The 13,329-nt window shown below is 40.2% G+C and overlaps 1 protein-coding gene across 1 annotated transcript in view; it reads right to left on the bottom strand.

Annotated features, from left to right (window-relative positions):
• Positions 1 to 4,227: 4,227 nt before the first annotated feature.
• LOC138815266 (hepatoma-derived growth factor-related protein 2-like) overlaps positions 4,228 to 13,329 on the bottom strand; it is a 256,847-nt gene continuing 247,745 nt past the window's right edge. The window contains exon 16 of the transcript XR_011368274.1: positions 4,228 to 6,278. The gene's annotated coding sequence lies outside the window, so the exon portion shown is untranslated. The remainder of the gene's footprint in view (positions 6,279 to 13,329) is intronic.

Here is a 13,329-nt window from a genome sequence, read left to right as displayed (position 1 = left end):
GTCTGACAGAAGGCATGGATTGAGACTAGAATAGCTGAATTCTAAATTTGTGATTGTTTTCTGTTTGGGTAGAGCTTGTAAGTGTTGATTCCAATATATTAAGTCTCTAAAGATTTTGGGGGAAAAAGGCATGGGTTGTGGAGGTTTGGGTTGTGGAGGTTTTTTCTTCCCACAAGCTCCCATTCTTCCTTTTTCTATTATTTTGTTTTTATCATCATCCTAGTTGTATATTTTAATTATTGAAACTTTGTAACTCACCAATGTGAATTTTCCAAGCCTTATTATAATAATGTATTTCCTGACAACAGTAAAATAGATTTAGATTTAGATAATTATCGTTGTCTACATGGTTCCATAATTAATCAGGAAGGAAATCCATAATTAAATTAGTTATATGTAAATACATGTTATATTCTTTACACTATATTATATATAATATATTATATAAGATTGAATATGATTTTTTCAAACTATAAGAGCATTTAACATTTTTAGTCTCAGGGGTATTTTTTCACAAACTAGTGTAAAACATTATTGGGGAAAGTGGTGATATAACTTTGATTATAATTATATAAATATATATTTGTGTGTGTAGATATAACACTGTTTATAAATAGATGAATAAATACATGTGTATATACATTTGTGCATCTATCTACAAAGTGAATATAATTAAGTTGACCACATTATGTACCAAAAAAGAGCTATGAGTTGTATGTACAAGGTCCAGGCCTATAACCCTAGTTGTATAGGAAGGTGGGTTCTGAGTTTTAGCCTCTTTTACCATCATGGCATTAGACTTTGAGAGGAAGTCTGGGTCCCTCCAGGATAGCAAAGACACATATGCCGTGGGATCACCCTCCCTGACCCCAGAGAAAAGTCAGTAGAAATAAGGACAAGCTTCTTATCCTATGATAATCTACTCAATTCCTGTACCAAGATGGCCACCTGTAGATGGAAAGATAGCATTCCCTCCAAAAAGGTCTCAAAAGAGCCTTCTGAACTATAGTCTCTGACTATGCTGAATTAAAGCTTATTTTTGTTCCCAAGCTGCAAACACATATAAATATGCCAATGGCTCCAGAGATGGACAAAGTCTTACAAATACTCACATAAAATTATATACTATGTTTCAATAATTCTGTGACAAATCATCAAAGGCATGTCTTGAATTTTTCTTTTCTTTTCTTTTTTAAAGAATGGAAACACACTGAGTGCATCAGGGGGCGAGGGATGGTTTGGTTGCTGAACTTTTGAATGTACTCCTGGGCATGGGAGATCCCTGTCTGGGTGACCTTTTATGGGGGTGGGTGTCCTCACAGCTTCACAAAACAATGGCCATAACTTCTATGACATCACAGATACTTTTGCCATGGCAGCAGATAAATTTCAGGCACTGATCTGGCCCTGAGGTGGACTCAGTTACATAGAGAGGCACAAAGCATGAGAGGAAATGACTGCTAGACACCAGGCTACAGCTTGATGAGCTGTCCTGACTGGTAACTAGGATTACTTGAGCTGGGACAGGCTCATTCCCATGCTAAGGCTCCTGAGCACTGTTGCAGGGGTTGGAGAAAAAGAAGTGAATGTGGCTGCCTCCATGCCTATTTCATGCTGAGAAGAAAACCAGAAATCATAATCACAATGTCATTGTGGTATTGTGGGTACAATTTCACAGTGGGGATAGGAAGAGACATCCCTGAGGAGGGGACATTTGATCTGAAAGCAGGGCCATCATCCATGCAATTTTCTGGGGGCAGATGTTCCAGGTAGCAAGAACAGCAAGTACATCCCCAATGGTGGGAACGGACCTGACTTGTTTAAGAAAAGGAAGACAGCACTGACATGCTGAGGTTCATGGAACAAGGAAGGACTGGAACAAGGAAGAAGAAAGAGATCAGAGATGAAGACAGGAATAAATTAGATATTGTGTGCTACTTGTTACAGGAAGAAAAGTTCTGATTTTACTCTAAATCTGACATGACCCACCAGAACCAATGTTCTTAAATTGTAACCAGACACACCGGACTAACCTAGAGAATACTTTTAAAATGTGGTGCTAGCCGGGTACTGGTGGCTCATACCTGGAATCCTAACTACCCCCAAGGCCAATATCTGAGGATGAGGTTTGAAGCAAGCCCAAAGAGGAAATTTGGTAAGACTGACTTTCAATTAACCACCAAAAATCTGGAAGTGATGCTGTGGTTCAAGAGGTAGAACATTAGCCTAGAACAAAAACACTAAGGGACAGTACCCAGGCTCAAAATTTAAATCTTCACAAGACAAACCAACAAACAAAATGTGCCCCGTTGTTCATCATTGGGCAATCTAGTTCAATATATTTGGTCTGAGCCTTGGAAATTATATCCTTAGCAAATGCTCTCGTCTGAAATTCTGCTTCATAGCCAGTTTTCAGAGCTCCAGCATCACCACTGTCTCCTCCCAGTTAGCACAGCAGCCTCTCACTGGAAATTTGAAGAAATCTTTTTAGTAATCATAAGAAATCTGATCATTTGTCCACATACATCAAATCAGTACTTGCCACATTCCACTATTCTGAATGTATTTAATCCCTTTTTGAGTTAATAAGCCTTAAGGATTAAAATCTATAGAATAGTTACTAAATTAATTCAACAATCACCATTCTTCCACCCAATCTTATAAGTTTATAAAAGCAGAGACTGCCGGGCACTCGTGGCTCATGCCTGTAATCCTAGCTACTTAGGAGGCTGAGATCTGGGGATCATGGTTTAAAACCAGCCTGGGAAGGTAACTCCGTGAAACTCTTATCTCCAATAAACCATCAGAAAACTGGAAGTGGTGCTGTAGCTCAAGAGGTGGAGCACTAGCCTTGAGCTGAAGAGCTTAAGGAAAGCGCTTAGGCCCAGAGTTCAAGCCCATGACTGACCTAAATCAATCAATCAATCAATCAATAAAAAAGCATAGACTATACTGAAGTGTGCATATGATAATTTCTAACTATAATACTCTCATGAAATTGGGTTTTACAGAAACATCTTGATTGTTTGCCAAAGCAAAGAATAAATGATTTAAATAAGCTACCTAACATCTCAGAAGGAAAATGCTACTGGGTTTAGATCAACTTCATATACCCAGTACTGAGGAAATAAGTTTCAGAAATGGCAGAGGCAAAGTATTATAAAAATCACTTTATCATGAGGTACAACCAGGCTGCCTACATCAACCTTGCAGGAAAAATGGGATGAATGAAAAGCAACTAAGGCTTCTAAAATGAGCCAGTTGGTGGTGCTATATGCTTGCAATCCTCAGAAGCCTGAAAGCAGAGGGTCTGGATTCAAAGCCTGCCCAGGAAGAAAACCTTTTTCTCTGCAACCAGCAGATTGGAAACATCAGCTCTGTGCTCACAGCCCAGCTGGATGCCTTCTTCCCACAGAGCTTCAGACAACCAAGACCCCCCATCTGAAATATTGTCAAATATATTAAAATATTATATCCTGTTTGGGAGATAATATTTGAAAGATATATCAAAAACATTTCACTGACTTCTAAAGAAAGAGTGAAAGAGGAAATATGTGCTCACTAAAGGATAAGTTACCTACCAAAATGATATTAATATGGCTAGATGCCCATTTGGAAACTTATCCACTCAGCCATCTTTCCTCACATCTTGTCAGTTAGCCTGAACTGTCAGATTTTTTGATGCAAGGGATGTGTATGAGTATGTAGGTTGTAAAAGTAATAATGAAAAGCTAGACACTGGAGGCTCAGGCCTGTAATCCTAGCTACTCAGAAGGCTGAGATCTTAGGATCCCAGTTCAAAGCCAACCCATGCAAAAAGACCCTTACCTCCAATTAACCAGCAAAAGACAGAAAGCTGAGCTGTGGTTCAAAAGGCAGACTACCAGCCTTGCAACAACAACAAAAGTTAAGGGACAACATCCAGGCCCTGAATCCAAGCCCCGGTAGTGGCGCTCACACACAAAAAATAACCATGATACCACCACAGGATGTGCATATCTTAGGTAAGGATGCAGATGGATGGGATGATGACTGTATTGTAGCCCAGTCTGTGAAAAAACCTAGGTGAAATCTTTCCTCAATACATCTTCATTTCCCTCTACACATTTAAAATCACACACACACACACACACACACACACACACACACACACACACACACACTTACATGGTTATATTTGTCTATATAATTATGTAAAATACATATCATACACACTTGCTTCCGAATTTTGTCCATCTTTTGGTTTTATAGGTAGTACAATATATCCAGGGTTTGGCTCATACTTGTAATTTCAGCTGCTCATGAAGGTGGGATCTGAAGATCACAGTTTGATGCCAACCCAAGGAAACAAATCCTCAAGATTCTTATTTCAATTAAGTAGCAAAAAGCCAGAAGTGGAAATGTGACTTAAATGACACAGTGACTGCATTGAGCAAAATAATCTAAGCAAGATACCAGACCTCCGTTCAAGCCTACGTACTGGCCCACTAGCACTCCAAAAGCCAAAATCCCCAAAAGACCAAACCAAAAACATGTCAAAATATTTTATAACTTTTGAAGCAAAATCCAATGAGGCAATGTAGTTTGTTGAAGATTTGGTGGTAAAATGCTGAAAAACCCCAAATTCCACATGTGTTTAAATGATGCAACAGACAAGCAACCAAGTAAAAATTTCCCAATAATGTTCCTTAGTATCCACTGGGACCCTTGACAAAGATTTTTTTTCTATGCTTTTCAAAAAATCAGTTAATTTTCAGTAGTATAAATCTTTATTATAAGTTATAGAAGTTTTTTAAAGTTCCAAAGTGAATTGAATGTAAAACAAAAAGCACTTAATATTACCAGTTTCTATGCCTCTGGTAGAAAACCTGTAATACTGTGGCCTTTATGAATGAGGAGAGGGAAGACTGGTCATGAAATGTTGGGAAGAAGAGTTTCCAATTGACTGTTTGAAACCCAATCTTCTGCCCCCCACCCCAACAGGCAGAGGCTTGAACTCAGGGATTAGGTGCTGTCTTGAGCTTCTTCTGCTCAAAGCTAGCATTCTACCACCTGAGCCATGGCACCACTTCTAGCCTTTTCTGAGAAGTTTGTTAGAGTTGAGAGACTTACAAACTTTTATGTTTGGGATTGACTTCACATCTCAGTCTCCTGAGTAGCTAGGATTATAGTTGTTAGCTTCCCATGCCTGGCTTACATTCCACACTATTGAACACATAAAATTTAATTAGGAGGCTAAGATCTGGAGAATGGTGATTCAAAGCCAGGCCAGGCAGAAAAGTCTGCAACTCCATCTTCAACAAGCAAAGAGCTGGACTTGAGCAGTGGTTCAAGTAAGGTGAGTATGAGCCCCTGATTTCAAATACCATTATGGGCAAAAACAAAACAAAATAAAGCAATGCCCCAAATTGAAATAATAAAATTGCTCAATACCAAAATAATGGTCATTAAATAATGGTTTGAAGAGTAGAAAACAAATACACCCCTCCATAAATCCACATATAAAAATCTTCCAGTCAGATACCGGTGGCTCAAGCCTGCAATCCTAGCTACTCAAGAGGTTGAGATCTGAGGATTATGGTTCAAAGCCAGCCCAGGCAGGAAAGTCCCTGAGACTCTTATCTCAATAAACTACTCAGAAAACCAGAAGTGGCACTGTGGCTCAAGTAGTAGAGTGCTAGCCTTGAGCTGAAGAACGAGGGACGGTGCTTAGGCCCAGAATTAAAGTCCCATGACTGACAAAACAAAAAACAAAATCCAAAAAACAAAAAACAATAAACAAAAAAGAAACTTCCACAAAATATTTGAAATGGGTGAATTTTCAATAAGGAAACAACATTTTTCTTTCCTTTTTTTTCTTGCAACAGCAAAAGAGATGGTTTATTGTACATGTGTCACACTTGGCCACAACTATGAACAGAACTAGTCCAGAATGTCACAGGTCTGGGGCACAGGACCATCAGGGGATGCTTGGTTATGAGCAAGGTGTGTCTTTCAGAGATGATCTTGGCAATGAAAGTTCTGGATCCACTGGGAAATCACAGCGGCATGCAGTCCAGCATCTCAGTGTCCCAGCCTATGGCATTCCTTATTCCTCCTGCTCCTCTGGCCTCGATGGGTGCACAGACTGGTTTACTTAGACCTCTGCCTCATCTTTCTTCTTTTGCCCTTCAGCCTGCGCATTCACTTCCTCTACTTGGCTCTCATGGTGCTGTTTTTTCTAGGAAGATGGTGCTAAGGCAAAGAGCAGGAAACAACATTTTTCTACCTAAAGATGTCTGTGGGGAGAACAGTGGAAGAAATAGATTTATTCCCAGATATTTAGACCAACATGCCAATTCTGACATATCTATGATGATAGAGACTAGCTTTAGAATGATAAAAATAAACCAAAGGACTACATCCCAAAGTATTGGACAAGGCTAACAAAGCAGAGTAGGGCATCAGGGTATAGGGTAAGAGCTATGTAGAAAAACTAGTTGTTCCTACAATGAAAAGTATTACCAGGCCTAGCAATTCAAGTTTGCCAAACCAAGTAGATTTTGAAAAATAGTCTGTTACTTATTATATTAAAGAAAAATTTAAACTTGTAGGCTCTTCAACTTTATATCAGACAACCTAAACTTTGCTCAGGGGACATGGTACTTAATATTTGGATCATCAAGTGCCAATTGCAAATTTAATTATACAAATAATAACTACTAATAGAGAATGTTAATGGTTTCTTACAGATGGAGCTGAAGGTAAAACTGCTAAGACTTTTCCCACGGAAGAGACTATTCTTATTACACCTCTTCCCATGGTCTTCTTTTTTTTTTTTTTTAACAAAACTCGAATATTTCCACTTTATTCACCCAGATGTCCTTTTAACACTTCAAAGGCTGTTTTTGAGAAATAATAAAATTTTCAAAAGCACAAAAAATGCCGCCCAAGTTAAGAAGTTTTGAGATCAAGCAGATGAAAGGGAAAATTTGAGTAAGGAGCAAGTTTAGTGTCCTAGCCATGACAAAATCCTAAGAGTTAGTGAGTGAACACATGACTTTGCACATATCCACAGAATTGAGGTCACATGATGATTCTGGCTCCTGGTCCTCCTCTTTGCCTTCCTGGTCTGACACACTATTCTCTGGGATGCTGAGCTCTTCTTTAGGCTTTCTTCATTCCCCTCAAGTAACTCCTGCCTTATAGGCTTGCGCAAGATAGGCTTTTTCTTCATTTTGACATTTTGTTTAGGTTGAGAAAGCTATTTTTTTCTCCAGTTCAATGCTGTTTGCCTATTAAAAAAATCACAATAAGGGGCTAGGAAGTTGGCTCAGTGGTAGAGCACTTGCCTTGCATGCATGAGGCCCTGGGTTCGATTCCTCAGCACCACATAAGCAAAAAGAAAAAAACCCGGAAGTGGCGCTGTGGCTCAAGTGGTAGAGCACTAGCCTTGAGCTGAAGAGCTGAGGGACAGCGCTCAGGCCCAGAGTTCAGGCCCCACGACTGGACCCAAAAAAAAAAATCACAATAAGAAAAACCCAACTAAGACAAGCATCCTTGGTTAAAGGCATTCTAGGTTGTAATCTCTGAACTCTTAGGAGCTACTTTACTCTTGGCTTTGACTGTCTTTTGTCTTCCTTCTCAATCAAACTCCCCCCACCCCCACTCCTAGGGCTTGAACTCAGGGCTTAGAATCTGTTCTTGTTTGCTTTTTTTCCCCCTCAAGGTTAGTGATTTTCCACTTGAGCTGCAGCTCCACTTCCATCTTTTTGGTGATTAATTGGAGATAACTGAACCATGATGCTCAGATCTCAGCCTTCTGAGTAGCTAGGATTACTCAATGAATTTTCAGGAAGAGGCATCATGATGTTATGGGATTTCATGAAGTCATAAATATGATGATACCCAAAACCTTGAACAAGGATATTCTCAACTTCACCCTAGCATAACCATTGAAGTGAGGGATTTTAAACACTTATACATTAGTACTGCTCATACTCCCCTCAGACTTCAGGATCACACATCACATTTGACTATCAAGCCTCACTGGTTACCTGGAACTCGCAACAACATTTTCTGCTTTCCTTTTACTTGGAGACCTGAAACTTGAAGATTAGGATTTACTTTGTTCAATTTTGAGTCTCCTCGGTATTTTTCTTTAATTTTTGTTAATCAGTTTTTAACTTGAAGTGATACTCTGCTAAGATCAAGGCAACCTAAGACATAGCATATCATTTTTAATTGTCTCTTTGCTTAGTTTACTTTAATCAAGGGATTAAGAAAGCTATTATAAGGTTTTTGGTGGGGGTAGCATTGTGAGGGGAAGGGCAAATGGACAAATGTGGTGGAAGTACTTTATGTGCTCCTAAAAAAGTAAACAATGAAGGTGGGGGAAAGTGGCTCACAACTTTAATCCTATCTATTCAGAAGGTTGTAAGCAGGAAAAATCAGTGAGTCTTATCTCCAAAAAACTACCAAAAGAAAGGAAATGGGTTGTAGCTCATGTGGTAGCATGCTAAGATTAAGCAAAAGGAGCATAGATATGGTACTCAGGCCCCGAGTTCAAGACCTAGAATAAGCACAAAACAAACTAACAAAACCTGCTGAAATTGCTTTAAGAAGGGTCTATGAGAGAAAAATGGTTAGGGTAGATTTGATTTGGGAACATTTGGTATCTGTCACAGTATATGCGAATAGATCCACTATAGGTTGCTCTGGAAATATTATTCCTTGTTCCATTATGAGCTATTTGGATTCACTATTTCAGTGTGAAGTGATATTTCTTGAGAGAAAATTGTCAGTTTGGAGCCCAGCACTGCTGGATCATGCCTATAGCCTTAGCTGCTCAGGAGGTGGAGATCTGAGGACCAATGTTTGAAGCCAGCCCATGAAAGAAAGTCCATGAGACTCATCTCCAAAAAACTACTAAAACACTCCTGGAAGTGGTGCTGTGACTCAAGTGGCACAGCACTAGTCCTGAGCAAAATTAGCTCAAAGACAGCACCCAAGCCCTCAGTTCTAACCCCAGGATCAGCATATACACAGAAAAAGTTTAGTATGACTTCTGAACGAGGTTTTGTACCATTTTTCCATGAGTTCATTTTCAGACAGCACTATGTCCTGTGGGAGGCTTATGTGTTCTGGCTTACATGGCATTTCTATTAGATGATATGTAATAGGCATCTACACAAAATTCCCTCACTCAAATTATATTCTTCAGTTAACAATCTATTATGGGAAAGAATTGAATTTCCCCATTTGTTTAAATACTCAATGAATTTAACAGTATAAATTTGTAGATTGCTATTTAAGTTATATTCCATTTCTATTAGTTTACTCTCTTAAAGTTCTTATTCTTAGTTTATGTAAGTATGTATGTATGTATGTATTTTGTTGGCCATGGGGTCTGAACAAAGGGCCTGGGAGCTGTCCCTCAGCTTTTCAGCTCAAGGCTAGTGCTCTACCACTTGAGCCACAGTACCACTTTCTGTTTTTCTGCTTATGTGGTTCTGAGGAATTGAACCCAGGGCCTCATGCATGTGAGGCAAGCACTCTACCATTCAGACACCTTCCCAGCCCCTCTTTGTTTAGTTTTAAAGTGCCTTTAATGACCTTTCTTATTATAAGATGATATAATTCTATAACTATATCTAGTTTTTTAATTGGTTGATGATTTCGCATAGATTCACAGCCATCAAAAGATACAAAGTATTTCCTTCACCCTTAAAAGAACAGCCAACTTCTGTTTCCTCAGAAGTTGCACAGAGGTTCTTCCTGCAGAGTATCCCATACTTATATCTAACACCATGTGACAGAACAGACAATAACAATGTCTTGTTATTCTGTTATCCTCAGAAAATAAAATGCTATTCAAAAAGACTTTGGACCTTTGTTTCCTCATGTTATTTATAATTTAAGGGAGCTCAATGCCAGACATTACTATTTTCTGTAGTTGTATGTTACAAGATCTACATTCATTCCCATGGAATGTTTTATTTTTGTTGGGTGTGGTGGTCCTTGTACTAGGGCTTCAACTCAGGACCTGGTAATGTCACTTCAGTTTTTTGCTCAAGGCTGGGACTCTTCCACTTGAGCTACCTCACTGCTTCTGGCTTTTTAGTGTTAACTGGAAATAAGACTGGGTAGGTGATGGAGGGGGTATGACTGTGATAAATTGTATCCATGTATGGGAACTTCACAACCTCCTTCTTGTACAACCAATACTTGCTAATAAAAAGAAAGATAATTAGAGGTCTAATTGTTCACAGTAAGTTTCTTGTAATTTCCCTTGTAATTTCCCTTCTTATGTCTTTCTCATTTTTTTCATGCTAGCATGTGCTCAGTGCTGACCCTTAGCTCTTTTTCTTATGGCTAGTACTTCAGCCACAGCTCTAGTTCCAGTTTTTGCTAGTTAATTGGAAGAAAGAAACTATCTGATATTTGTGCCTAGGTTGTCTCTGAACCTCAGTACTCAGATCACAGCATCCTGAGTAGCTAGGATTACAGGTGAGAGCTACTCAGATCCTTGTTGTCTCCTAAATTATCCCATGTCCATTTCACAATGGCAGTCCATTTCCATGGTTCCCAGCTTTGCAGCAAGAGCTTAATTATAATCCAACACCAAGTCTAACCTCACCACAGATGCTATGTTTTGTGTCATACTCTGACTATAGACACCCTTCTCCTGGCTGATGCATTGCAACAACCTAGATGGCTCTCATACTAGGCCACAAGGATAGGAAGCCAGGAAACACTAGCTTAGAAGCTGTTAAATCAGAGGAGCAAAAAGATATCGTAGTGCATTCTGCTGTGATCTTATTCTGATTTAAACAGCCTTGTCATCTATTACCAGGAGTAGCTTTGGCATCACATTCTGAGTAGTGACTGGGTGTAAGCTGGTGTGTCCGAGCTGACTATAGTATTGTCTTGAGCCTGTGCAGACTGAAGAGACAAGCCAGTGCCAGTAGCACACACATTGGAATAACAAAGCAACCTATAGTTAGGCATTGCCACTCTTTGTTCTAGAGTAATGAATGAATGACTCTCTAATTTCTTGACAAGAAATTCCTGCAGACCCATATGCAGCTGCCTCATCAGAGCAAGTAAAGAGGCTGGTGCTGCCTGGAGGAAACACTGTGAGAAGCTGCCAGAAAGCATCTGTTTACTGGACTCATGGGGCTCCTCTGTCCTCTAGAATTAATAACAAATGAGGAGCAAACACCTCCCCCTCTAGGCAGACATACACAGGAAGAGCATTGCCACAGCACAACAGGGGACTCCCACAACATACACTTGATCTGTGCTGTCAGAACTGAGAGTTTTATTTTGGGGGGGAGGGTCCGGTTGTGGGGCCTGAACTCTGGGCCTGTGCCCTGTCCCTCAGCTCTTCAGCTCAAGGCTAGTGCTCTACCACTTGAGCCACAGCGCCACTTCCGGCTTTCCATTTTGCTTATGTGGTGCTGAAGAATCGAACCCAGGGCCTCAGGCATGCAAGGCAAGCGCTCTACCACTGAGCCAACTTCCCAGCCCCAGAGCTGAGTTTTTAATGACACTTCATCCCACAGTGCTCCCTAAAACCTTCATCCCAACCCTGCTCCTTTCATGTCCCTGACAATGTTTATAGGCATCCCACATCCAGACTGAAGATGTTCCTTCATGTTTGGAGTAAGTCTGATCAGACTTTATATGGATCCACTGCTCAGTCAGGACTCTCGATCCCTCCCATCCCCATTTTGATACTGTGTGTCTCTTGACCTATTCCTGTCTTCTCTTTTCAAGATTCAGTCAGGGCCGGGTACAGGTGGCTCACACCTGTAATCCTAGCTACTTAGAAGTCTGAGATCTGAGGATCGTGGTTCAAAGCCAGCCCAGGGAGGAAAGTCCGTGAGACGCCTATCTCCTATAAACCACCAGAAAACCAGAAGTGGCTCTGTGGCTCAAGTCATAGAGTGCTAGCCTTGAGTTGAAAAGCTCAGGGACATCACCCAAGCCAAGCCCAGAGATCAAGGCCTATGACTCAAAAAATAAATAAATAAATAAAAGAAAGCAAAAACATACAAAGCTCAGAATGGCAAGCAGCTGAAAACAGGATGGAATAAACCAACATTATCTATGACAGTTTTCAGATTATGCAGAGAAATGCCTGCATTGTTGAAGCCCAAGCCCATCTGATAGCTGAGTTTTAGCTGGCTGGCATGCCCATGATGCCAGGTAATGATATTCACAAGTTTTGTGATATTATTCGATGACACAAATAGGCTTCAAGTTGGGAAGCTGAAAATTTTCTATTGATCTAGAAGGAGAAATATATCAGGACAAGAAATGGGATTAACACAATGCCAAAAGCAAAAGGCCATCCAATCCAAGGAAGACAGAATAACTCTGTCTCTGAAAAGATGATTCTCTCAAAGGAATCCTGAGCTGAGTATGGTGGTCTATGTTTGCAATCTCTGAATTTAGGAGGCTGAGTCAGAAGTTAGGTTGAGACTAGCCTAAGTTCCATGCCAAGAGAAGAACACAAAACCAAACCTCATCTTACAAAATAAAAGAAGGACTGGGAATGTGGCTTAGTAATAGAGTGCTGGCCTAACACATACCTGAAGTCCTGGGTTTGGTTCCTCAGTACCACATAAAGAGAAAAGGCTGGAAGTGGTACTGAGGCTTGAGTGGCAGAGTGCTAGTCTTGAGCAAAAGAAACTCAAAATGCTTATGAATGTGTCATAAACAATCGCTTGAAAGCAAATAAAAAACTTTCGAATAAAAAAAAAGAAACTCAAAATGAATGGTGTTAGGAAAAATGTAAAATTAATGAAATAACATCTCTCTCCCTCCCCTATATCCCTTCCTGCTTTCCTCCCTCCCTCCTTTTCTCAGTACTAGGGTTTATACAAAGGATTTCATGCTTAGGCAGGTGTTTAACTCTTAATCCACACCACGGCCTTTTTGTACTTTAGTTTTTAAGTTAGGGCATCCTGTTTTCTTCCCATCCCAGGACCAGCCTCCCATCTAGCTGAGATTATTGGAATCAGCCCACCTTGATGATTGTGATCAGATCTCAATTTTTGCCTGGGTTGGTCTTGGATTGCAGTCCTCTCAATCTATGCCTCCCAAGTAGATGGTACTACAGGAGTGATCTATTATGCTTAGCCTTTAAAATGATCACTTAGAGCTGGGCACAAGTGGCTCCTGCCTGTAATCCTAGCCACTCAGGAACCTGAGATCTGAGGATCGAGATTCAAAGCCAACCAGTGCAGAAAAGACCATGAGACTCTTATCTCCAATAAACCACCAGAAAACCTAAGTGGTCCTGTGGCTCAAGTGGTAGAGTGCTAGCCTTTAGCTGAAGAG

This window comes from Dipodomys merriami, unplaced genomic scaffold, assembly GCF_024711535.1.
Source record: "Dipodomys merriami isolate MVZ:Mamm:240054 unplaced genomic scaffold, mDipMer1.0.p SCAF_1084, whole genome shotgun sequence".
In the NCBI taxonomy this organism is placed as follows: Eukaryota; Metazoa; Chordata; class Mammalia; order Rodentia; family Heteromyidae; genus Dipodomys; species Dipodomys merriami.
This window is presented reverse-complemented; position numbering and strand designations above follow the sequence as displayed.